Source organism: Zalophus californianus, chromosome 4 (assembly GCF_009762305.2).
Source record: "Zalophus californianus isolate mZalCal1 chromosome 4, mZalCal1.pri.v2, whole genome shotgun sequence".
NCBI lineage: Eukaryota > Metazoa > Chordata > Mammalia > Carnivora > Otariidae > Zalophus > Zalophus californianus.
In genome coordinates this window covers 139,606,638-139,631,909 of record NC_045598.1, presented here as the reverse complement: position 1 = coordinate 139,631,909, position 25,272 = coordinate 139,606,638, and the positions used below count along the sequence as shown (strand labels likewise).

The following is a 25,272-nucleotide window of genomic DNA, read 5'->3' as shown; positions in this document are numbered from 1 at the left end:
TTCCATATCACGGATGTCACAGAGCTTTCAGAAGTAATTTTTATGGTTTCTATAAGAGCAACTCATTTGCAGGGGTATTGTCTTTTTCTGAATCTTCATTTTGATATTTTCCTTCCTTTGTTCTACATTATCTTCTCATTATTAAGCTTGGTAGGATTTACCTAGAGTTAGTGTTTACCAAGAGATCTGCTGTTGTTTTGCTTTGACAATGCTTAAGGCTTGTGTGCTGGCTAAATCCTCATTTTGGACTGACGGTTAAAGAGCAGGTTTACATACAGAAGTCTTAGTCTATTACCAATTTTCAACAAATATTCAGCATTGAGCACATCTTCTTTACTTTTTGTGCTATATAAAAATTTGGCAATATAGGAACACCTGGATGGCTCAGTTGGTTAAGGCCTGCCTTCAGCTCAGGTCATGATCCTAGGATCCTGGGATCAAGTCCCACATTGGGCTCCTTGCTCAGCAGGGAGACTGCTTCTCCCTCTGCCTGCCTCTCTTCCTGCTTGTGCTCTCCCCCTCTGTGACAAATAAATAAAATCCTTAAAAAAAATTTAGCAATATAGTAAACCACGAGGAAATCTTTAAAAAGCAAACAGGCTCCCAAGGAAACAAATTCTATTGAAATACAGAGAGCAGTCTACTTTAAAAAAATATATATACATTATATTCCAGTATATGTGCTTCATTAGTCATTAATGCCAGATCTATCGGAAGGTTTCATAATGACCATAAATCTAAAGTATTAATAAGAATAAAATATATTTTAAGATACCTGAAGCCACTGAAACATGATATCAAGACATTAATAACCTCTACTGGGGAGAAAGTCACAAGTCCTGCTAATATAACTGTGGTTTATGCCTACAGCCAAACTTAAAAAGAATGCTGTATTTCTGTGATAGATTAACGAAAATAAAGATTTACTTTTTCCTATCCAATTTTATAGATCTCCTGAATTTGGAGCTCATGGTAGGGCACCTGCTCTAGGGCTCCAGTTTTGCTCTTACCCATCATAGCTTACTTATGGGGATTTGGATCCCTAGAAGTTGTGAGAGGGAAAAAGACTGCACTCTGCCCTTTTCCAAAAGCCATTTTTTTGAAGCAGAGAGACAGTACTCAGGTTTTTTTGCTTGGCACAGATCCTGTCTCCAAAGACAATTAGAAGACAATTAGAAGATAAACAGAACATATTTCTACTCTCCATCAAGTGATAAGGGCTGCTGCTGGATTTCTTGAAGTATAACATACATAGGTTACCTACCAATGGTTCATTATCAAAGATTTCCACCATCAGTTCCCTCAGCTCTTTTTCTGTAGAACAATTTTGACATTTTTGTAGGTAATTTGAAGGTGATTACTACATCATGGTTACTATCGAGATCCCAAATTCAACTAAAGATATATCAAAATATTTTAATTTTACACACAAAGCATGTACCCAACTAAAACATAACTTTCAAAGGATTGCTTGGTTTTTTGGAACACCATTCCCAATCTGTATTATATTACTGCTTCATAAGAAAAATTAAATAATTTCCATGAATAAAATGGATCAAAGCTATTCTTGAGTATGAAATCCTGAGAATAGCTTTTTTTCCAAAGAGGTTCAATTTTTTTTATTTGTTGGAAATACGTTAGGTCAAAATACACATTTGTAAACCTGAATTATCTTTTAATACATATGCACATGCATGCACAAACTGACATAAGCTCTAATATTGTAAACTATTCCATGCTTTTTGGAAACCTCAACTTTATGAATGAGTACATTTTTTTAGTCACACATCCTGGATGAACAGATAGACAATCGATATAGTTATGTTTTTCAGTCTTTCTTCTCATTCTTGTTCCTATGACATTACCAAATAACGAGTTAGTGTTAAGGAGGAAAAAGCCCCTCTGGGATTTTTTTTTATAATTGTTACCTTAAAATAATGTGTCATCTAAACTGCTGCATGGCCATCAACTAAAGAAACTATCTCAGTTTCTGCCTCATTATAATGACAATCTAGGCTTGTTGATCTCTTGTCCAGCTCTGCACAGAACCAAAGAGCACAGGACTAACAACAAGTAACCATAGAAACCAAACTCCATGTGTTTGCACAGAATGGAAGAGGTTACATTGCTGTAGAATTTCATTTAAATGAAATTTTCTGATTGTTTTATGAGTTTAGATTCTCTGGAAAAACAAAATGTTTCTCAAGTCAATAGTTTATCTGTCAAGTGCAGGAACTGTGCTATCAGGGAAAATGATGGAATTCCATTAAAACAAATATTTTCAAGATTTTACAAAAAAGAAATAGGGCAAGCTATCCCAGTTGAAAATACTTGGTAAGGAGTAAAGAAAAGGCTCTCTACTTGCTATAGAGCTGGAGATGATAATCCTAAGAAAAGGACAGCTATTCTAAGATGAAGGAAATTTTAAACTCCATTATCAGATTGCCTCATGAATGACTTTGCCGCTACTTTTCAAAAGGAACTAGTGACTAAAAACCCACAGAAGGAATTTTTGGGTATGAAATTTAGAAATAAAACATTGCCTTGTTCTTTGTATATAAATGTATCAAAATGGTATCTGCAAAATTAAAACAAATAAGTTCAGCTGAATATAACAGAAAATATTTTGTGAAGCAAAAATATTTCTCCAAATGATTTTTTAATAGAGTTTTAACAGTTAAAGCTAAGAAGGGTAGTTATTAAGGAATATTATTGGTAATTTGTAGATTCCCACATATTTCTATATCTAGATCTTCTTTTTAATTTATTTTTTAAAAATATCTAATGAAGAAGTTGCTAAATATCTCTTTCCCCTCAAATTTTTTGCTCTAAATTTCCATTTTCTTTTGATTCTTTTGGGCACATTTGGCCTATACATAAATATTTCCCCATTGACATTTTTTGGTTGTTATAATCATCTTTGACAAAGAAGATACTATACTAAAATTACCTCTCATTTCCCACACTGAGAAATATCTCAGATTAAAAGTTTGAGATACGTATTTGACAACTGTGCAACAGCTAAGAATAGAAATAAAGAGATCCATGAGGGCCTTCCGACTACCACAATGCCTCAGTTATGATAACAACCAGGCACTACCTACCCCAGGGCTTACCAAGTTATGACTTTCCCAAATAAATACTCTTAGAAAAATTGTTCGTATAGGTTTGGCTGTGAGATACAGCTAAGTGGCTCTGATTACTGCATTTGACTTCCTGATATGTACTTTGAAGATCACATAGTTCTTACCAATCACTCAGGTTCCAAGAGATAGTTTCATTACTCAAAGCCAACTGAGATAATCAAATATCTTTGGAAAACTTGCTCTATTTCTGACACTGTTGAAGAGATGTAGAAGATTAAAGTTCTCATCCCCAAGGATCTTAAAGTGTAGCTGGCTTACTGCCATGCAAAAGTGAAGAGTACGACCATGCAAGTAGGACAGAGGAAGCATGAGATGGGAATTCAGAACAGGAAATATCAGTGTAGGATAGAAAAAACCACAACACTTGAAGAAAGTGGGCCTTGAAATGTGTTTTGTTTTGTTTTGTTTTTTAGAGAGGAGGTGGGGAGAGAGAGAGGAGGGGTAAGGAGGGGCAGCTAGAGAGAGAGAATCTTAAGCAGGCTCCATGCGTGGTGCAAGCTGGACGCAGGGCTCCATCTCACAAGCCTGAGAACATGACCTGAGCCGAAATCAAGAGTCAGACACTTAACTGACTGAGCCACCCAGGCGCCCCTTGGGAAATATGTTTTAATGGATAGGAAAGATTTCAAGAGGAAAAGTATGTATCATTTCCTAATATTCAAATTAAGATGTGATTTTAAAAGTATGGCTATTAAAGAGTAGGGTATGTAAAAGAGCACATAAATTCAAAGTGAGCAGTAGTGAATTTGAATTACCTCCATGCCTGTGATATTTTACAGATGATCTAGGAAACTTGGGATTTCACTGAAAAAGAAACAGATGTTAAAACAATTATTTTTGTTATGTTGGATGTTTTAAAAATGCTAGCATAACAGTTGAATACTTTAATATTTAGTGCCCAGATTTGTTTTCAAAAGCAAGACAATGAGAAAAAGAAGTAAACATGTTGGGAAAAGTATAATTATACACTGCGCTTTTTTGCTGATGCTATTTTTATAAATCTTAAATTAGAAGGCCAGTTAAGTTTTTAATGCATCTTTTAGTTTTAACCACCAAAAGTACAAAGCTGTTAATTTAAGCATCTTTGTTACCTTACAACTCGTGCAATAAATCAAAGAGACCTAAATTAGACGCTATTGTATTTGTAAAATAACATGGTAGCAGATTTTGCAACAATTTTCATGGAATTCTTATTAAAACTCAGAATATTTTAACTCATTTAACTCTTAAGAAGACTTTAAGAAATAAATCACCCCCTTTAATATACATAATGCTTTCTGAAATATGCTTTATTGGAAAGTAGATTAAAAATTCATAATTAATAAGTCATAATTATCCCTTAAATTTAGTCATCATTTTTCTTCATTCTTACAAAGTTGCAACCTCCATTTGACTGAATTGACAGTTCCCATCACCAAAATTATCAGCTCCAGGAATTAACAGAATATTGGCACTGGGGATGAAGAATTGGTGTAATTGTTGAGGTAACCCACCATTTACATTCTAAATATAGATGAAAACATAGTTTTGGATTTGGATATGAATAGGGGCATTTATTGAAGCCTGTGTCATTTTCAGATGTATTTTTTAGTTCAGTTGCAGAACAATATAATTGACATAACTTGGGATAATCCCTAGTGTCTTTCTGGAGCCTTTTATTCATCAGCAACATGTGTTCTTCTAAGAACTGGTGTGGAGCAAACAAGATAACAAATGTATGGAAGAGCTCTGAGATAGGACCTTTGTTGTAGAAACAATGTATCTGCCACTTCTTGTTTCCCCCATTTCCATTATACTCTCCTACACTTGGCAAATTCCTCCACTTTTATTTAAAAGGATGAAAAACTTTAAATTTACAGTTTCAGTAATTCTAAATCTGGATTCCCATCCCTGACACACATTATTCCTGTTCTTTAGGTACCTTTTTGCTAAGTGTTAAACTAGTGGTACAGGGACGCCTGGGTGGCTCAGTCGGTTAAGAGTCTGCCTTCAGCTCAGGTCATGATCCCAGGGTCCTGGGATCAAGCTCCCTGCTCAGCAGGAAGCCTGCTTCTCCCTCTCCCACTCCCCCTGCTTGTGTTCTCTCTCTTGCTGTCTCTCTCTCTGTGTCAAATAAATAAATAAAATCTTAAAAAAAAAAATAGAATAAAATAGTGGTACAAACACCACATAGTAATCCATGTGCTTTGTGTTTTGAGTTAAGCACATATAAAAATGTGTATGTACATGCTTATATTAAAATATAGCAATAAAGTAAATCACTAAATAATAAATACTTAAATTAAAATATGGCATAAAAAGGGGACAACTGATCCAAATGCTAGAAAAAAAGATTTTTTTAAATGTTTCTTTCACAACATTGGTTTATATTCATTGATAAGCTGCCTTTGATGCTTAATCTGAATTCATATAACCATATTATGTTGATTTACAAATCACCTCAGTTTGGGAACTCAAATTTCAAAAACTATACGTAATCCAAATTATGATAATTTCTGAACAAATTTCAAAAGCTATATGTAATCCAAATTTTATGATAATTCTAAATAAAATAATCTAAAGAAATCATGAAAATCATGTTATAGATGCTCTATTACTAGCATGCAAGGGGAAACTTTTTAAATATGAAAACTTAAAAAAAATTTCTACTTCCAACCATGATAGAACTTGCCTTGCTACTGGACTTGCCTTCTAAAAGCACTGGAAAAGCACAGAACAACTCTTTTCAAATGTTGGGAAAACACACAATGCATGGCTGTGATCCTTAAGAAAAAAAGGAAGAAAACACTAAAATCTCCCATTTTTCATAGGCGGACATTTACCAAACTCAGAGCAGAGAGAATGACCTAAGCAAGTATAGCAATCTTATTAGAGTAGGGAGACGGGAGTCTCCATTTTAGCCACCTGTACTGAGCAGCTTAGAAACAGCTAACATCCCGACGGAAAAACTGGAATATTTGATTCATTTCTCTGTGCCACCCTTCTGTCTGGGATCTTCATGTTCCTCAAATCCAGGTGCTCTAGCAGAACCAAACTTTAATTTTTGTCTCTTTCAGATCTGAGAAGTTATTTAAAGTTCTGCTAACTTCTATACCTTTTAGGAACTTCTGTGCCAACTTTGTCTCTCTCCTCTCTCACCAAGAATAAGCAACTGTCCCCTAGTACATACCAGGTAAAAGAGAAAGCAACCTGCAGAATGTTGAGGCCCAACTCAATTGGTTTCCCCACTCTTTGGAAACTTGGCCTCCCGTTATGCCTTAATTCTCATTTTCCTAGTAATAGATAATAATTTTATACAATTAAGACTGTCTCCTAAATACATTAGTAACATGTGACAAGAAAAATCCTCGGGGTGGCCAATTATTCTCAAATTTTAAAAATTTGAGGGGCTGGACCAAAAGAAGAGGAATATCAAGTTGGGGTCGAGATAACACATACGGTGAGAGTAATGACTTCGTCCTAAGTCTCTTCACTGAAGAGAAAACATTTTAAGATTAAAGAAAAATCCTGTCCGGAAGACCCAGAGAAGTCTTAATTTTCATTAGCGATTCATAAAGTTATTCACGCAGAAGTGTACACAACAGAGTACCGCGCTCGTTTATTTTATTTTCGCTTTTTGGTGTAGGATATCAGTTTTAAACGGGCACCTTCTGTACCAGCTTCATTAAACAAAATATGTTTTTAAAAAAAGTCTGCACCTTTCCTCTGCTGGAGGAGGATGACGCGGGAGTGGGAGGCCAGATGCGGCTTGCTTCAGGAATTTGAAGGTGATGGAGAACTCACCCAGGAGGCGGCCGAACATCTCAGACTTGATTTCCTCCCGGCTGAAGGTCGGCTATAGACGCCCACCACGCTATCCACCAACTCGAGCGGAAAGATCACGTCCCTCAGCCGCCTCTTCACCACGTGGCGCATCTCCCTAGGTTGCGCCGCCTTCTTGGCTTTGCGCAGGCGCTCTCGTGGGGAGCGCGTCCGCCGCCTGGCGTGGTTCAGTCGCCGCCGCCTGGGGGCGGTACAGATGCAACCGCTGCTCTTGGGCCGGTCCAGCAACCCACGGAGGTCGGCCCGCGTTAGGTGAGCTTGCAGCCGGTTCACATCTTCGGCTTTGCTTCTGCCGTCTTGTCGGGTTTGTGTTTTAAAAATGTTAGTTTTCCTATACATAAAGGAGGAACGTATATGAACGTATTCTCTCTATATATACTTTTAATCTTAACCAAGAATTTTTATATTCCAAAAGTCAGCTATGATGAATGCCACTCAAAAATAGTATAGCTCTATCCAATAGAAATATCACACAAGACACATTAATTTTCGAGTCCTTAGTAGCCATATTTTAAAGAGTAGAAAAGAAACAAGTGAATTTGTTGTAATAATATATTTTTATTTAGGGGCACCTGGGTGGCTCAGTCGATTAAGCGTCTGTTTTCTGCTCAGGGTCATGATCCCAGGGTCGGAGGATCCAACCACACATCCGGCTCCCTGGTCAGCCAGGAGTCCGCTTCTCCCTCTACCTATGCCCCTCTCATGTTCGCTCTCTCTCAAAATAAATAAAATCTTTAAAAAATAATGATAATATATCTTATTTAACCCAATATATGCAAAATAGTATCACTTACACAATATAAAATTATTGAGATATTATTAATGATGTATCTGTCGTGTTCTCCACAAAATAATGTCGATGCAATGAAAGTGAAATGTAGTCCCATTAAAGCAAAGAAGATTTTTTTAATTTTATTTTATTGTTGTTAGTCACCATTCATTACATCATTAGTTTTTGATGTAGTGTTCCATGATTCACTGTTTGCCTATAACACCCAGTGCTCCATGCAGTACGTGCCCTCTTTAATACCCATCACCGGGCTAACCCATCCCCCACCCTCTCCCCTCTAGAACCCTGTTTGTTTCTCAGAGTCCATAGTCTCTCATGGTTCATCTCCCCCTCTGATTTCCCCCCCTTAATTTTTCCCTTCCTACTATCTTTTTTTTTAACATAAAATGTGTAAAACTGATAAATCACACACCTGTACCTCTGAAACAAAGCAAAGAAGTATTAAAGGAAGAATGTTTTAGTGTGCTTCAGTTTTTCAATTGAAGTCAGAATTAAATAAAATTTAAAGTTCAGTTCCTCCAGTGCAGTACCCACATTTTTTAAAAAGATTTTATTTATTTATTTGACAGAGAGAGGGCGCGCACAAGCAGGGGGAGCAGCAGAGGGAGAGGGAGAAGCAGGCTTCCCACTGAGCAGGGAGCCCAATGAGGGGGCTCAATCCCAGGACCCTGGGATCATGACCTGAGCTGACGGCAGACGTTCAACGGACTGAGTCACCCAGGAGCCCCATTACTCACATTTTAAATGCTGAACAGCTTCACGTGGTTAGGAGCTACCGTCCTGGATAGCACAGTTCTAAAACTCCCTTGATGATGGAAATTAGTGATTTTCAATTAATTCATCATGCCATTACTGGAGATGTGTCAGTCAAAGAAATGTCTCCCTCAACAGAGAGACACTGTTGAGAACCACTAGTCAAAATGAATTAATCAGTTATATCTCAGAAATTTTTTGTTAATTTTCAGAATAAAATAATTATAATGCTGCTGATCTTAAAATCAATTCTCTTGTTATTCTTCCAAATAACTGTACTTTCTTTTCTTTTTAAAGCTTTTATTTATTTATTTGACAGAGAGAGAGAGAGAGCGAGAGAGGGAACACAAGCAGGGGGAGTGGGAGAGGGAGAAGCAGGCTTCCCGCTGAGCAAGGAGCCCGATGTGGGGCTCCATCCCAGAACCCTGGGATCATGGCCTGAGCCGAAGGCAGATGCTTAATGACTGAGCCACCCAGGTGCCCCAAATATTATTTTATTTATTTATTTATTTATTTATTTATTTATTTATTTATTTGAGAGAGAGAGAGCATGAGAGGGGGGAGGGTCAGAGGGAGAAGCAGACTCCCTGCCAAGCAGGGAGCCCGATGTGGGACTCGATCCTGGGACTCCAGGATCCTGACCTTAGCTGAAGGCAGTCGCTTAACCAACTGAGCCACCCACGCGCCCTCCAAATAACAGTACTTTCAAAACCTTTGAGTATAAAATCCTGTTTTATTTAAAAACATTTATCCTTTATGCACTTTTACTTTCATATTCTCACTATACCAATTATTAAATTTCATCAAGACCCCAGAACATTGGCCATTTCATCTATTCTGGGTCATCAGCCTCCTAGTGACTGTATTTTTATCCCAGTCTGAACCAGACTCTGTGGTCCATCACTTTCAAGTACTCTCTACCCACAACCTACAACCGCTTTGTTATCTTGTCCTTCTGTTACACTGGATCTGTGTATCACCATGGGAAAATCACTCCATGCATTTGCTTTCTTGCTTTTATATGCATGCCATTAAGCACTGCTGGGAAGAATCATATCTCTGTGCCAAGACAAGTCTCCTCTGTTCATGTTCAGTCAACAATCCCTCTATTTGTTCTCATTTGTAAATTCTATCAGCCCTTCTACATAGCATGGTCTCCAACTCTTTAACATTTTCTTCTCTTTCTCCATTCCATCCCCATGCTCATGCACACCTCCATATCCTTCCTTAGTAGAGAAAAGATATCTTCTTAAATTACAGCAAATACAGAATCCAAGTGGCAGAGAAATTCCAATGTCCTACCATTACCCAGAAATGAATTTATCTTCATATATCTCCCTACCTCATTCTTTTGGCTCTCACTGAAAGAAGTGCCAAGTTATATGTTCAAAGTTTACCTTGAATTATAATAAAACTCTGAGCCCCTTCAGAGACCTTTTCTTCAGTACCTTACCTCTTTCTTTTCTTTTTTTACCTTCAAATTCTCTCTGCTGTGTTAAAACAAACAAATCCCAAATTTTTTGTATGTCTATTATCCTATCTTTCTCCTTCCCTTCACAATTGCTCCCCCCCTAAATATTCTCCTTATATTGTATGACTTTATCTCCTCTTGATTCCTAGTTACCTTTCCACCTGGCTTATATCTCCACAACTCCACTGAATCTGCTTTCAGTGAGGTCCAGATTATTGTCCCTTGTGCCAGATGCAGCAGACACTTCTAAGTACTTAATTCTTTTGGCCTTCCTATACTGCTCTTTGCTAGATTTTCCTAAACATTCTGGCCACTTCTTTTCAGTCTTTGTTATTAGATCTTTTTCTGATTTCTGGGTGATGCAGTTGGTTAAGCGTCTGATTCTTGGTTTTGGCTCAGGTCGTGATCTCAGGGTTCTTAGATTGAGCCCCTCATCAGGCTCCGTGCTCAGCACCAAGTATGTTTGAGATCCTCTCTTCCTCTCCCTCTACACCTCCTGCTTAGGCTCATCTCTCTCTCTCTCTCTCTCTTTCTCTCTCTCTCAAATAAATAAATCTTTTCTAAAAAAGAATTTAGGGGCCCTGGGTGGCTTGGTTGGTTAAGCGTCTGACTTCGGCTCAGGTCATGATCCCAGGATCCTGGGATTGTGTCCCATGTCATGCTCCCTGCTCAGCAGGGAGCCTGCTTCTCCCTCTCCTCTGCTACTCCCCCTGCCCGTGCTTGCTCATTCTCTCTCTGTCAGATAAATAAATAAAATCCTAAAAAAGAAAAAGAAAAATTTTAGTAATATAAATTTTTAAATTAAGGAGGGCACATGATGTGATGAACACCGGGTGTTATCCAAAACAGATAAATTATTGAACACTACCTCTGAAACTAATGATGTACTTTAAGTTGGTTAATTGAATTTAAATTTAAAAAAAGAAGATGTTAGGGCCGCCTGGGTGACTCAGTTGGTTAAGCGACTGCCTTTTGCTCAGGTCATGATCCTGGAGTCCCTGGATCGAGTCCCACATCGGGCTCCCTGCTCGGCAGGGAGTCTGCTTCTCCCTCTGACCCTCCCCCCTCTCATGTGCTCTCTCTCTCTCTCTCTCTCTCTCTCATTCTCTCTGTCTCAAATTAAAAAAAAAAAAGATGTTAGTTAAAAAAAATTCTCAGTAGTATAATATAAAAAGAGAACATGACGGTTTTCTTTTGAATATCATTCAGCCTGTTGACTCAATGAAAATTCACCAAGCCAAATGAAGTGATTTGTTTTACCAAGAGCTTATACTCTTGGAAATAAAAACTCTATTCTTCAAATGTGTCCTGAGAGAAAGTTATGTAAAAATCTTAACAGCAACATAATCAGACTATTACTACACAATTGTACCATAAAGAATACCAGTCATGGATATAATAAATGAAAATTGCCAGACAATTGCAACATTAAAATGCATCAATCATAGATACAATCACACAAATGACTACAATCAGTAGTAAAACTTAAAGCAATTACAACTTTTTAAGGAATTATTATGTGGGAAAATTATTTAAATAGCAATACCATGTTTCTAACTTTTAAATAAATGCAAAAGAAAGTCTCTGATACATGAATTCATCACCAACAGAAGGGCACTTCTGTGATAACCTCCAATTTCTTTCAAATGTCCTGGCCACTTAAATATCAATGTATCTGAATGTCAAATCTCAATTTCAAAGAAGAAACGGCTACTAAGATGTAAGAAATAATGTACACTGGTATTAGAAAATTGTAATAGTGTCCTATACAAAAAAGATGTATAAATTCTAGAAGGAGATGGCATCAAAATTTTAAGTCATTTAAATTAGTTTTCTAAAAGTGGACTTTCTAACTGTTGCAAATAGCTATGAGAAATTAATAACACTCTATGAAAAGTAAAAATGTAACTTAAGAAAAAATTAAATGACCAGAAGCTTATAAAGGAAAAAAGCATGCAAATCACCCTATGTGAGTGCATTTTAGAAGTCTTAAATATTTTTCTTCTTAATTTATTTGTTTTTTGTATTTTTTTCTTCATTCCTTTTGACTGAGATCAAACTTAAATATGTTGAATTTGAGCCTCCTTACTTAAAAAAAAATAAAAATTCTGTTCTTTTGAAATTGCCCAGGGCAAAGTTGCACGGGCATATTCTAGCCTGATATATCCCAGTGTGAGAGCCATATGCCTGTCTAAAACTCCCAGAAAGCTCTCCAATACTTTCAGCAGGCAGGCAGCCCATCCTGTGATGAGTTGATTCATGCCTCTGGCCTAGACAGGAGTGCTGTGGCTAAATACATTAATAATGCTTAGATCTTCAAAACTAGAGGAAGTTAAGATATCAAGAGCAGTATCAGATTAGACTATAGACTCCACAGAACATGACTTCAGGATACAAGTTGGCCCCAACTTGTCAAAAACTATCTATTAAACACAAAGCCTGGAAAATAGCCAATTAGGAATTTATTTTAATTATCACATATATTATCTTTAAATATAAATATGAAAAATTTAAATAAATATAAAGAATCCCAAATTCCTTACTGATGGAGTAATTTTCTGAAAAATACCTGAGTTCTTTACCCAAGAGGAAAGGAGAGTTGTATATGAACAGGCAGGGCAGAAAAGGCTGTAACAAATTTGTCATATGTTACAAGCTTAACCCACTGGGACAGAGGATCACCAGGAAGTAGAATTTATGGCCAGAAGGGCTCATGGAAGCTTGCCAAATACAGACACAGCTTAGGTCAAGATAATTCATGACATCAATCCTGCATCAAGCAATAAGCTAAAAATGTGTATTTTCTTCTCTTTCTCCTGTCTCCTGCTTTGAAAAAACCCCTATTCCCACAGCCCAAATCAAAGCTGTTACTCTTATTGGCTATTCAGCTACCTTAATGGCTAAATGGGCTTTCTTGATCTACCTTGAGAAAATACTATTATATAAGTAAATAAGCATATAAGTAATATATAGCATATAAGCAAATATACAATTAGTTTCAAATAAATAAAATAAAACAGGAAATACTTGTTTTAAATTCTACACTATCAGAAAGAAATTCCCTTAGCTATGATTTTTACTTCAAAAGGAAATTATTAAAACATAAACTGAGATATTTTGCTTTTGGAAAATTAAATATAAAGTCCTATACACTGAAAAATGAGACATTAAAAAAGACCTAACACTGGAACTTGAAAACGTAAATGCTTCAAAGGCCTTCAGATGAAAAACGTAATTTCACTCACTTTCCTCCTCTCCAAAATATCAATGCTATCATTTATTTAATGCCACTAAACTAGCTTGTCAGTTTTTTCATGTTACTTTCCATTGGCAAACATAATAATGTGCCCAATCCTTTATGGAGCTTTGTTTACATGCCAGGCATTTTACCAAATGCTTTGCATATGTTATCTCATTTAATCCTTCCAGCAACCCCTTTGAGAATTCATCATTTTCCCTATTTTACAGATTAGGAAATTGAAGCTTGGAGAAGATGAGTAAAACTAATTGTCAGAAAAGGTAGAAAGTAAATCTAAATCTGTCTGACTCCAAAGCCTGAATATCTTAACCTGTACAGTAAATGTCCTTCATGAATGACTAAGCTAGATCAGCTTAGCTCTCAAGAAAAAATAATTCAACTTTCGAAAGTACATTGCAATATAATTAAACACAGGAATTTCTAATAATCTGAAAGCTTTAGTAAACCCAAACTGGCAACATTTTACAAAATAATTAGCCAATTCTCTCCAAAAATGTCAAGGTTATAAAGCACAAAGATATTCTGAGGAAGAACTCCACATTAAATAAAACTAAGAAATATGACAATTAAATATAAGGAGTTATCCTGGAGTGGATTCTTGATGGAGGGGGAAAAAATAGCTATTAAGAACATTGTTAGGACAATGGAAGAAATTTAAATATGGACTGTGGATTAGATAGTGGTATTGTGTCAATGTTAAGATTTGTGCTTTTTATAATTATACTGTAATGTATAGGAGTTTTTGTGCTACTGTTGCAACTCTATGTTTGAAATTATTCCCAATTATATCAAAATTAAAAGTGGCTAATAAATAAAAGCAAACAAATAAAATAAGGCAAATAGGAAGAAAACAATCAAATGGTAGATAAAAGTTTATAATTTTTATATTCTGACAAATATATACACTAGGGTGAATAAGGAAGAAAATTAGAAAATATTTTAACTACTTTATTATTTGAGGAAAGAATAGTATGGATTCCCTGTAGCATATCTCTAGGGGCATCATATTTGATTACTACTATTTTTTTTTTAAATTGGAAAGAATGTCTTAGAGTTTTACGTAAGAAGATTTGGCTAATACTTTAAGAGTTTATTAACTTATGCTCAACTAATCTTCAATTACAATGTAAATCCCTTGAAAGAATATTGATAGTCACATAAATACTATATAAATTCATTGCCACTGTATTTTAAGTGTTCTCCCTTGATATTCTTAATCCCCATGTATTACAGATCAATGCTATGTTTTAACAAGAATGAAAAGAATACTGATTGCTACTGGTTTTGAATGATACCTAGCTTCAAGCAAAGGCTAAAGATGAGAAAAGGTGAGGAAGCTAAAACTAAAGACTATTTTCCAAAACTATAAAAAATATACAAATATAAATATGTAAAGATATACCTCAATCTGTTGCTAGTAAAGTACATCTAAGTGCATTCAGTAGCATAATTTTTTTTTTTAATTTTGGGATGAATATGAAATTATTTTCAATTAAAAGAAAGTAAAATGAATCCCATGTTGGTAATGTACTTTAAACATTTCTATTTAGGAAACTCAGAAAACAATTAGACTATATAATTATATCTGAGTTAGTAGAGGGTCTGAGTTTATAAAAGTATACATACTAGACTACTTGCTCTAAAATTATCTTTTAAAACTGTTTTGACTAGATTTTGACTATCTTGTCTTTAAAAAAGATACATGAAGTAAATATGTCAAAATGTCTGGTATATCTGGGTGCAGGGAATGGAATCTCTATTTTCATTAGGTTGGGTTTCTTTCAAAATTAATTTTTTTTTTTAATTTGAAGTAATAGTTTGTTAGAAGAGTATCACTGGAAAATGAGCTGGTACTAGAAGAAAAGCAAAAAGTGGTTTGTTTATTCCCAAATCTTTGTTTTAATTTTCTATAAATGCTGGTATTTGTAAAATCAGGAGTCTGAGGCTGTCAGGATCCTCAACCATCTATGTAATATTTTAACCTCTCTAGGGTTCTAAATCTATGAAATTATGATATCTTAGGATCATTTTAACTCTAAAATTGATTCTCACACATACCATAGAAACATTAGCACGAGAATATTGTTCTCATAGAACAATAGATTGAATAAGTCAGGATTATTGGGTTGCTATTAGCAGAAATCTGCCAAAACTAAGTTAAGTCAAAATAAAATTGAGAGGGGCACCTGGGTGGCTCAGTCAATTAAGCATCAGCCTCTTGATTTAGGCTCAGGTCGTGAGCTCAGGGTCTTGAGATGGAGCCCTGCAACTGGCTCTATGCTGAGCGTGGAGCATGCTTGGGATTCTCTCTCTACCTCTTCCTCTCGCCCACCCCCTTCTCTTTCTCTCTCTCTTTCTCTCTCTCTCTTCATTGTCCTCTCTCTCTCTCATAAGAGAGAAAAATCATTAAGAACTCTACTGAATGTTCTAGGAATATTATCATTCAGTGGCACCTGGGTGGCTCACTGCCTTAGGCTCAAGTCATGATCCCAGCGTCCTAGAATTAAGCCCCTAGTCAGGCTCCCTGCTCAGTCATGAGTGTGCTTCTCCCTCTCTCTCTGACTCTCTCCCCCACTCGTGTTCTCTTGCACACACACTCTCTCTTTCTTTCAAAAAATAAGTAAAATCTTTTTTAAAAAAACAACACTATCTTTCAGATACTTACCGAAGATTGTTCTATTATTCTATAATTCTTATATTATTCTAAGATTTTTCAAGGTTATTATCCTTCAGATTCTTAGATTGTTCTATTTATTATTTTATCTGCAATTAAATGCACTTAAGTTTTAGTTTTAGTTTTAGAATTTATTGTGCTTATTAACCATGTCAGAAACAGTTGGTGAGTTAGTCAGCAATCATCTCATACCCTTTCTTCCTTTCAAAAGAACACAGAGTTTAAATACCTGATGCTTCAGGACAAGAAAATATTGATTTATCTAAAAATGAACATTGGTAAAATTACATATGATTTTATGAAATCTGGACAAAGACATGAAGGAAAAACAGTAGGTTTGAGGCAGGGAGGGAAAAGTAAAAGTTCTGGGAAAGTTTGCCTCACTCTTAAAAGGGAACCCAAGAAAAGGACATTCTTCGGCCTTGAGCATTTCTTACATAGAAACACTTTTCTCCAAGTGTGTTTAAGACTATAAAGGGCCAAAGCTGAAAACAAAATTCAATGTGAGAATGTGAAGTTTAAAATAACCTTTGCCTTTGAGGGGCGCCTGGGTGGTTCAGTCGGTTAAGCCTCTGCCTTTGGCTCAGGTCATAATCCCAGGATCCTAGAATGGAGCCCCGCATTGGGCTCCCTGCTCAGCGGGAGTCGGCTTCTCCCTCTGCCTCTGCCCCTCCCCCTGCTCATGCTCGCTCTGTCTCTCTCTCTCTCTCAAATAAATAAAAAATTTTAAAATAACCTATGCCTTTGAGAACAATAAGTCATGGGAGTAACCCAGCTTGGCCTTTTGTAATGAGAGACAGTAAATCCAACTATATTTAAGCCAGTGTAAGTTGTGTCATCTGTTATTTGAGCCTCATCATTCTGTCAATTTTACCCAAGTAGTATTTTTAGTAGTGTTCACTTGTTTCTTTTCTTCTACAATATTTTGTTTCATTAATTTTATGTCACCACTTCTAGGAGAGTAAAGTGAATAGGGAAAGGGGAGGCACATACTGGAGACTTCATCATGAAGGGCAAGAATGTATAAGAAAAAGAAAATTTGTTTTTCTAAAGAAAGAAAAAAAAAGCTTGATAGAATCAAAGACAAATTGAAACCTCTTTCCTTGAAATTAGCACTATCTGTTAAAACTGTGCTTCAGTATATTAATAGAAAAGGGAATAGTTGAATTGAGTAATCTAATTAGTTATCTGAAAGTCTCATTGCCAATCCAGAGTAATTTTTTTAAAACATTGAATCATCAGAAAATTGTAGATTTACTTCCATACAGAACTAATAAAAAAGAAAACAAACAAGGAGAATCAAAACATCTCAAGTGATAAAAATTCTAAAAAAGACTCATAAGCAACTTAATTAATTGACTAATTAATTGAAGTAAAACTTCAACACAACACTCCAAAGTGAATTAAACAAACTTAAATAAACACTTGTATAAAAAAAAACCCTTGAATTATAAATTCCAAAATTCAGAAGAGAAATGGATGTTTAGGTTAAGTCACTATGAAAATATTTTTTTCATATTAAGATAAATATTAACATGTCAGCATGTGAAATGAGAGTTGATCAAGCTCAGGCAGTAAATTAAAGAAAAAGACAAAATCATCTTGAAAAAATAAACTAAATGACATAGCCTCCAAAAGAGGAAACCTTAAACTTCGAAGTTAATAAGGAACATTCAGGAAAGGTGTGATAATAACTAAAAAAAGGATCAAAATAATGAAAGAAACGTGTTCAGAGAGAAATTGATCAAATAGAAAGAGATGCAAAAAAGATAAAAGATATACATAACTGGAGATGTAAAGAATAAAATGAAGTAATTTGAAAATGTTTTAAGCCATAATTCAAAAATTGAATTCATTACCATATACCTAAAAAAATCTGCCCTTTAATATTTAATTCCAATTCTTTCTTTAAAGATAAAGAAAATTATCCTCAGAAAATTGAGGCAAAAAGAGTGTCTGGTATCAGTGAAAGAAAATCTGATGGCATGAACATCTTAGACGAGGACATCTAAACCAAGACAAAGGTAGGATGGTTTAGGTTTCATAACTGAAGGAAAAAAAAGTGTGCACTAAGGACTTTAAATCCAGCAGAAGAGTTTTTCAAGTGTCAAGTCTATAGAAAACTGTATAATCATGTAAGAACTCCAGGAATATTCTATGAGCATTCTTACACATTCCTTTACCAGTTCAGTCCAGTCAAGAGATAATTGGAGCAAAATAAGTCAGTCAGAGGAAAATAAATACATATGATTTCACTCTTTGGGGAATTTAAGAAACAAAACAAATCAGCAAAGGGGAAAAAGAAAAAGAGAGAGGGAGGCAAACCAAGAAATAGACTCTTAGTTATAGAGAACAAACTGATATGTTACCAGAGGGGAGGGTGTTTGGTCGGGGATGGGTGAAATAGGTGATGGGGATTAAGGAGAGCACTTGTTGTGATGAGCACTGGGGGATGTGTGGAAGTGTTGAATCACCATATTGTACACCTGAAACTAATATTACACTGTGTTAACAAACTGGAATTTAAATAAAAACTTTAAAAAATAAAATTAGAGATTAAAAAAAGGACTGAATTAAAACACCATGTAAAAATGTAAATTGTTTTCTTTTAAGAAATCATTGCATAGGGAAAAATAAAAATGTAAGATCTTTGAAATAATGTATAAGATACTGTTAGGGATATTTATTTTTGATTATAATTATCATTCTCTGAATTTTTTTATTCTCATTCATTGTTTTGGGAAGAGACTGTGATGAGAAAAGATTGTAACAGGACCTACTTAAAAGGTAATGGAAAAAAATCCCCTATTATTATAAAGCAGTTTTATTCCTTGAAACATGTAACCCCCATTATACTATTGGAATAATAACATAATGAAAAACACAATGAAATAGTAGGCTCTTTTGCTGCAAAAAAAAAAGAGAGAGAGGAAGAGAGAGATAATTGGAGAAACTTTAGCAAAAGGGCTGATTTTAAGCACTAAATATATTTAATTGTGTCTCTAATTTAATCTCTAAGATTAAAACAAATCAGAACAATAAAGAACAAAGGCTAAGAACAAAGATAAAATAGCCATTGAAACAGAAGGATTTAATAATGTTATGAGAATACTTTGCACAACCCTATGCAAATAAATGCCAAAACTTTGAAGAAATAGATAACATCTCAGCAAAATATAATTTATCACACTTGATATAAATTATAAATTTCTATTATTATCAATTTGATAATAATAGAAAGTTTAAACAGATAATTTCCATAAAATCAGGCTGGGAGAAAAAAAGAGAGACAGAGAGAGAGGGAGACAGAGGAGAAAGAGAGGCAGAGACACAGAAAAATTGAGAGAGTTATTAAAGTACTGCTCTCAGAGAAAGGTACCAGGTCCAAATGATTCCACAGGAAATTCTATCAACACTTAAGTAACTAGATAATTCTAATGCTGCACAAATTATTACAGAGCATAGAAAATTAAGAAACATTTAAAAATATTTTCAGGAAGCAAAAATAACATTGATTCCTAAACTGAAAACATTAGCACAGACCAATTTTACTTACTAATATCAATCCAAAAAATTCTAAATGAATATTAGCAAATAAAATCTAATACTACATTAAGAAAATAATATATCATGACTAATTAAAGTTTAATAAATGCAAAGATTGAAAGTAATTTGATACTATATCGATAGCTATGAAAAGAAAAATTATATAACTATCTCCATAGAGAAAAGCCTGTGATAAAATCCAACACCCATTCCTGATTAAAATTTACTCAATAATATAGAAATATACACAGATACATATACTATATATTCAGCCCTAAAGCCAGCATCTTTTTTTTTTAAGATTTTATTTATTTATTTGAGAGAGAGAGAGAATGAGAGATAGAGAGCACAAGAGGGAAGAGGGTCAGAGGGAGAAGCAGATTCCATGCTGAGCAGGGAGCCCGATGCGGGACTAGATCCTGGGACTCCAGGATCATGACCTGAGCCGAAGGCAGTCGCTTAACCAACTGAGCCACCCAGGCGCCCTAAAGCCAGCATCTTAATGTGGAAGAAATAGAAGCATGCCCATCAAATTCAGGAACAAGACAAGAATAGTTTCTATCTCCACTCTTACTTCAGAAAATATTGTAAGTATTGCCCATGAAATTAGTTTAGAAGAAAAAATTAAGACCCATAAGAATCAGAAAAGAAAAAGAGTAAAAAATAAACTCCAAATGGATCAGTGATCTAAATATAGAAGATAAATCCATACAATTACTAGAGAAAAAAAACACAAGTGTATTCCTTCTAAGCTAGGTTAAAAAAAAAAAGTCTAACTATAACTCAAAATTCCAATACAAGAAAAGGAAATATTGAAAAAAATTCTGCATGCTTGCTCCTCCACCCTCCCCCCAAAAAACATTGAAACCTATCAGAGAAGGGAAAATATTTGCCATATATATCACAGCTAAAAGGTGATCACTCCAAATATTTAAAGAACATTTTAAATTACAGGGGAAAATAATAAAAATAAGAGCAAAAAATATAAATAGCTTACAAAAGGAGACACAAGAGACATACAAGTGACCTTTAAACATACAAAAATATTGAATCTTTCATGATTTTTTTAAAAATGCATGTTAATCTCATCTATACTAAGAGTCCGTATATTATTTAACAGATAGACAAAAACACAAAAGTTTGAAAACACTGTTTGAAGGTCGTGGGAGACAAGTACTTTCATGTATTGCTGGTATGAATACAAAATAGATACAGCTCTGTGGGAAAACTTTGGCAGTATCCAACAAAACTTCCTAGTGTTTACCCTTTTTTGTAAAGATCCCACTTTAGGAATTTACCCTTAAAAAACATTTACAAAAATACAATTTAAAAATATAACTGACAAATAGAGGATTGACTCTATAAATGACTGTTCACCACAAAATAAAGTATTATGCAACTTTAAACAAAAATATAAAGGAAGTTTCTATGAACTCATATGTAGTAATTTCCAGGATAGACTCTTTTCATGAAAAAAAAAATTAAGTTCAACAAAGTATCCGTAATGTACTGCTTTTTTGGATAAGAAAGAAGAGTAGAAATATTTAATAAGTAATTCCTTAATTTTGAAAAATACAGGAAATGAAAAACTTAAAGCCAGTGAAATTGACTACCCATAAGGCTGGGTGACAACGGCATGGAAATGGATAGGAGTAAAATCTCTGGTTGCTTGGAGAAATGCTGATTCCAGGGCTAAGGCAGGGAAATTATAAGGTAAGGCTAGAAGGTCTCCTTGTTACAGAAAGTAAGGAATTCCTTTAAAAAATGATGGGAACATGTAAAAAAGATCCTGAAGCCAGCCTGAATGGACTCCCACTAGCCAAATGTAGGACTGTTTGGGTATAAATATAAATAAGAATATAATTCATTGAAATAAGAAAGAAGGGGCACCTGGGTGGCTCAGTCAGTTAAGTGTCTGCATTAGGCTCAGGTCATGATCCTGGGGTCCTGGGATCGAGCCCCCCATTGGGCTCCCTGCCCTTGGGGAGCCTGTTTTCTCCCTATCCTCCCTGCTCTTGCTCTCTCTCACTAGCTCTCTCTATCTCTCAAATAAATAAATAAGATCTTTAAAAAAAAAAAAGGAGTAAGAAAGGAAATGAAAGTCTATATTGTTGTTAAATAATGATAATTACAAAGTAAGGAAAAGGAAAAACTCTTCCTTATGGACAAATCAATTAACAAATGTTAAAAAAATTACAGAATTTAAAATGTATTATTTTTCACCTATCAAAATAATAAAGAAATAATGGGTGCTGATAATACTGGTGAATATATGCAGGTCATGATGGTCATATCCACATAAAGTTTCTCCCTACAGATTACTTATTAAAAAGAACTTGTGCAATGAATAAAACTGAGAAATAACACCTTATTCAAATGATCAAGCCACATGTCACCAATAATGGAACAAATAACATCATATTCTGTACAGAGGACAAAAAAATCACCTTTGTGGTATGCCTGGAAAAAATGTTTAGCTTCAATCAAATCATGAGAAAAAAATTACATTAATCCATATTGAAGTGCATTCTTCCAATTTAGAACCATTTGAGCTTCACTCTGTTTTGAGATTTGGCTAAGATGCTGTCAAGATGGTGTCTCTCCTACTTCAATTAGGTGTGATAAATTTAGCTTACATATAAATGAATAGTCAACAAAGCTTTACTTTATTAATAGACTAAAATAAATACAATGTGTTATTCTTAATGTACTCTGGATCAAAAAACCTATGAAGGATTTTATTCAGATAATTGGAGGAATTTGAATATGGACTATATATTAAATAATTGTATTTTTCAATGTTACATTTCCTGGTTGTGATAATTTTATTGTAGTAAAGTAGGAAGAGTATCCTTGTTTTTTGAAGTCACATGCTGAAATATTTGAGGAAGACAAAGCAAATGTGATTAAATGTTACCCTTTGGTGAATGTGCTATTCTTACAACTCTTTTTTTTTTAAAAAAGGTCATATGTTGACATGACTATTGTTTATTTATTTTTTTTGCTTTAAGCAAAAAGGATTTATTTTTTTAATTTATTTATTTTGATTAACATATAATGTATTATTTGTTTCAGGGGTACAGGTCTGTGATTCATCAGTCTGACACAATTCACAGTGCTCACCATAGAACCTTCCCTCCCCAGTATTTGAATTTTTCAAAATAAAAAATTGCGAAAGTAATGCAGAAAACTAGGTAGTGTTATAAATATAATTGTTCTTCAAAATTTTGGTTTTAAAATTCCTTAATTAGAAGATTTCTAACATTTGAGTTCTTTCATTTTTGTTCTTTGGTTTTTAAGCTTTATTTCTAGATTAATTGGTAAACTTAAATGATTTTTCTTATTTTTCAAAAGTTATTTTAAAACCCTCGCATCTCAACTCAAAAGTGATTCTTTAGTAGTCCTGAGGAAAATACCCATAGCTCTTTTTGAGTTGTTTTAAAAAATTCACATTAAAAATACTGAGATTTTGTTACCTCACTAACAATTGAACCAAAACACTTCCAGCTTTGCGTATGTTAAAACATTTATGAGAAATAATCTTTGACCGAAGTGTAAAAATATCACTTTTAAGCATCAACAAATCTCTCTTTTCCGCTTGCCTTATGTGACTCACTTAATGGATAAATTACTCATGCCCTGTGTTTCCTGCTGATTAGAAGTTGCTACTAGCACAATGCACATGAGAAAAATTGCAAATGTTTCTCAGAAACCCACAGAGCAATGTTTTTCCAATTTTGCAGAACATTGCCAAAAATATCTACCTGAATCACGGGCACCTGGAATGGATATCAGAGCACCTCACAAAATTTTAACATCATTTCATATTTCATTTCATTATAGAAACTGCCCACTTAAGAGGTGGTCAGCTAAGGAACATAACTACCAAGACCATCTAAACAAACAATATCTAGTTAGATTTGTAAATTTTTAAGCTAAGGAAGTTTATATAAAAATAAAGAAATTGGTTTTTGTTATGCACCGGCAATGATTGAGGTGCTGTGAGGACAAAAAAGTTTTGGAGCTTTCTTTATGATCCAAAAAAAAAAAGATTCACAGTAATTGCTTAGCATACACAAACCTTGACCTAAGATACTATAAAATGCCAGCTGAAAAGAGAAGCAACTAATAGAAATACCAGAGTCAATATTAAAAAGTGGAGTAGTAAGAGACATAAGAAGCACAAAGGAGTTAAGAAACCAAATTGAAGAAATGTACCTATTTCTTCTGGGTATTTTAGAATTCATACTTTATGAATCTCATGACTTATTTAAATAAACCCAAAGAAGGATTCAGGAGATAATGGCATGCAGTTTTCCAAATTATTCTGCAACTTAATTTTGTCTCACATCTGTGAGCTTCACAATCACTATTCCTTCCGCCATGAAAACATACTTCTAACATCTACTCCTTTACCACTCAGGTTTTGGCCCAGGTCTGAGAAATCTCTGACTAGTCTTGACTGCCCATCCAAATATTCTTATATTACACAGTCCATTCCTCTTGCATAATGCCCTGGAAGTACTGATCTGCTTGTCCATTTGGTCCAACGCTTTCTTGAATAAAGGGATTTGTGTTACTCAGTTAAATTCTTAGTACATTGTCTGCAGCCCCATTAAATCTTTGTTGAATGGGTACATGGATGAATGGGTAGACAGATGACTCTTTGTTTTTATTCCACTATAATTAACATACAGTGTTATATTAGTTTCAGGTGTACAATATAGTGATTCAACAATTCTATACATTATTCAGTGCTCATCATGATAACTGTACTCTTAATCCCCTTCACCTGCTTCAACCATCTTCCCACCCACCTCCCCTCTAGTAAGCATCAGTTTGTTCTCTATAGTTGAGTCTGTCTGTTTTTTTCCTTTGTTCATTTGTTTTGTTTCTTAAATTCCACGTATGAGTGAAAACATATGGTATTTGTGTTTCTCTGATGGATTTATTTCACTTAGCATAATACCCTTGAGATCCATCCATGTTGGTATAAATGGCAAGATATTTCATTCTTTTTTATGGCTGAGTAACATTCCATTGTGTATATATACCACATCTTCTTCATCCATTCATGTATATATGGACACTTGCTTCCATAATTTGGCTATTGTAAACAATGCTGCAATAAACATAGGGGTGAATATACCTTTTCAAATTAGTGTTTTCGTATTCTATGGGTAAATACCCAGTAGTGGAATTACTGCATCATAAGGCCATTCCATTTTTAATTTTTTGAGGAAACTCCATACCATCTTCCTGCACCGGTCTGCATTCTTAGCAGTGCTCGCAGGTTCCTTTTTCTCCACATCCTCACCAATATTTGTTGTTTCTTGTGTTTTTGACTTTAGCTATTCTGACAGGTGTGAGGTGATATCCCATTGTGGTTTTGATTTGCATTTGCCTGATGATGAGAAATGTTGAGTATCTTTTCATGTGTCTGTTAGCCATCTGTATATCTCTTAGGAAAAATGTCTGTTCATTTTTTAATTGGAGTATTGGGGTTTTTTGGCATTGACTTGTATAAGTTCTTTATATATTTTGGATACTAACCCTTTATTGGATATATCATCTGCAATTATCTTCTCCCATTCAGTAGGTTTTCTTTTGCTGTGCAAAAGCTTTCTATTTTGATGTAGTTCTCGTAGTTCATTTTTGCTTTTGTTTCCCTTACCTAGATAGACATATCTAGAAAAATGTTCCTATGGCTGACATCAGAGAAATTACTGCCTATGCTCTCTTCTAGGATTTTTATGGTTTCAGGGCTCACATTTAGGTCATTAATCCATTTTGAGTTTATTTTTGTGTATG

General features: G+C 34.6%; 2 long non-coding RNA genes across 2 annotated transcripts in view; one reads left to right on the top strand and one right to left on the bottom strand.

Moving 5' to 3' along the window:
* LOC113937100 overlaps positions 1 to 7,023 on the bottom strand; it is a 45,178-nt gene extending 38,155 nt beyond the window's left edge. The window contains exons 1-2 of the long non-coding RNA XR_004820033.1: positions 6,930 to 7,023; positions 3,902 to 3,950 (exon numbers count right to left, since the gene is read on the bottom strand). This is a non-coding gene — a long non-coding RNA (uncharacterized LOC113937100). The remainder of the gene's footprint in view (positions 1 to 3,901; positions 3,951 to 6,929) is intronic.
* A 10-nt stretch (positions 7,024 to 7,033) lies between these two features.
* The window catches only part of LOC113937096, a 31,237-nt gene continuing 12,998 nt past the window's right edge, over positions 7,034 to 25,272 (top strand). The window contains exons 1-3 of the long non-coding RNA XR_003524498.2: positions 7,034 to 7,220; positions 14,475 to 14,569; positions 17,830 to 17,939. This is a non-coding gene — a long non-coding RNA (uncharacterized LOC113937096). The remainder of the gene's footprint in view (positions 7,221 to 14,474; positions 14,570 to 17,829; positions 17,940 to 25,272) is intronic.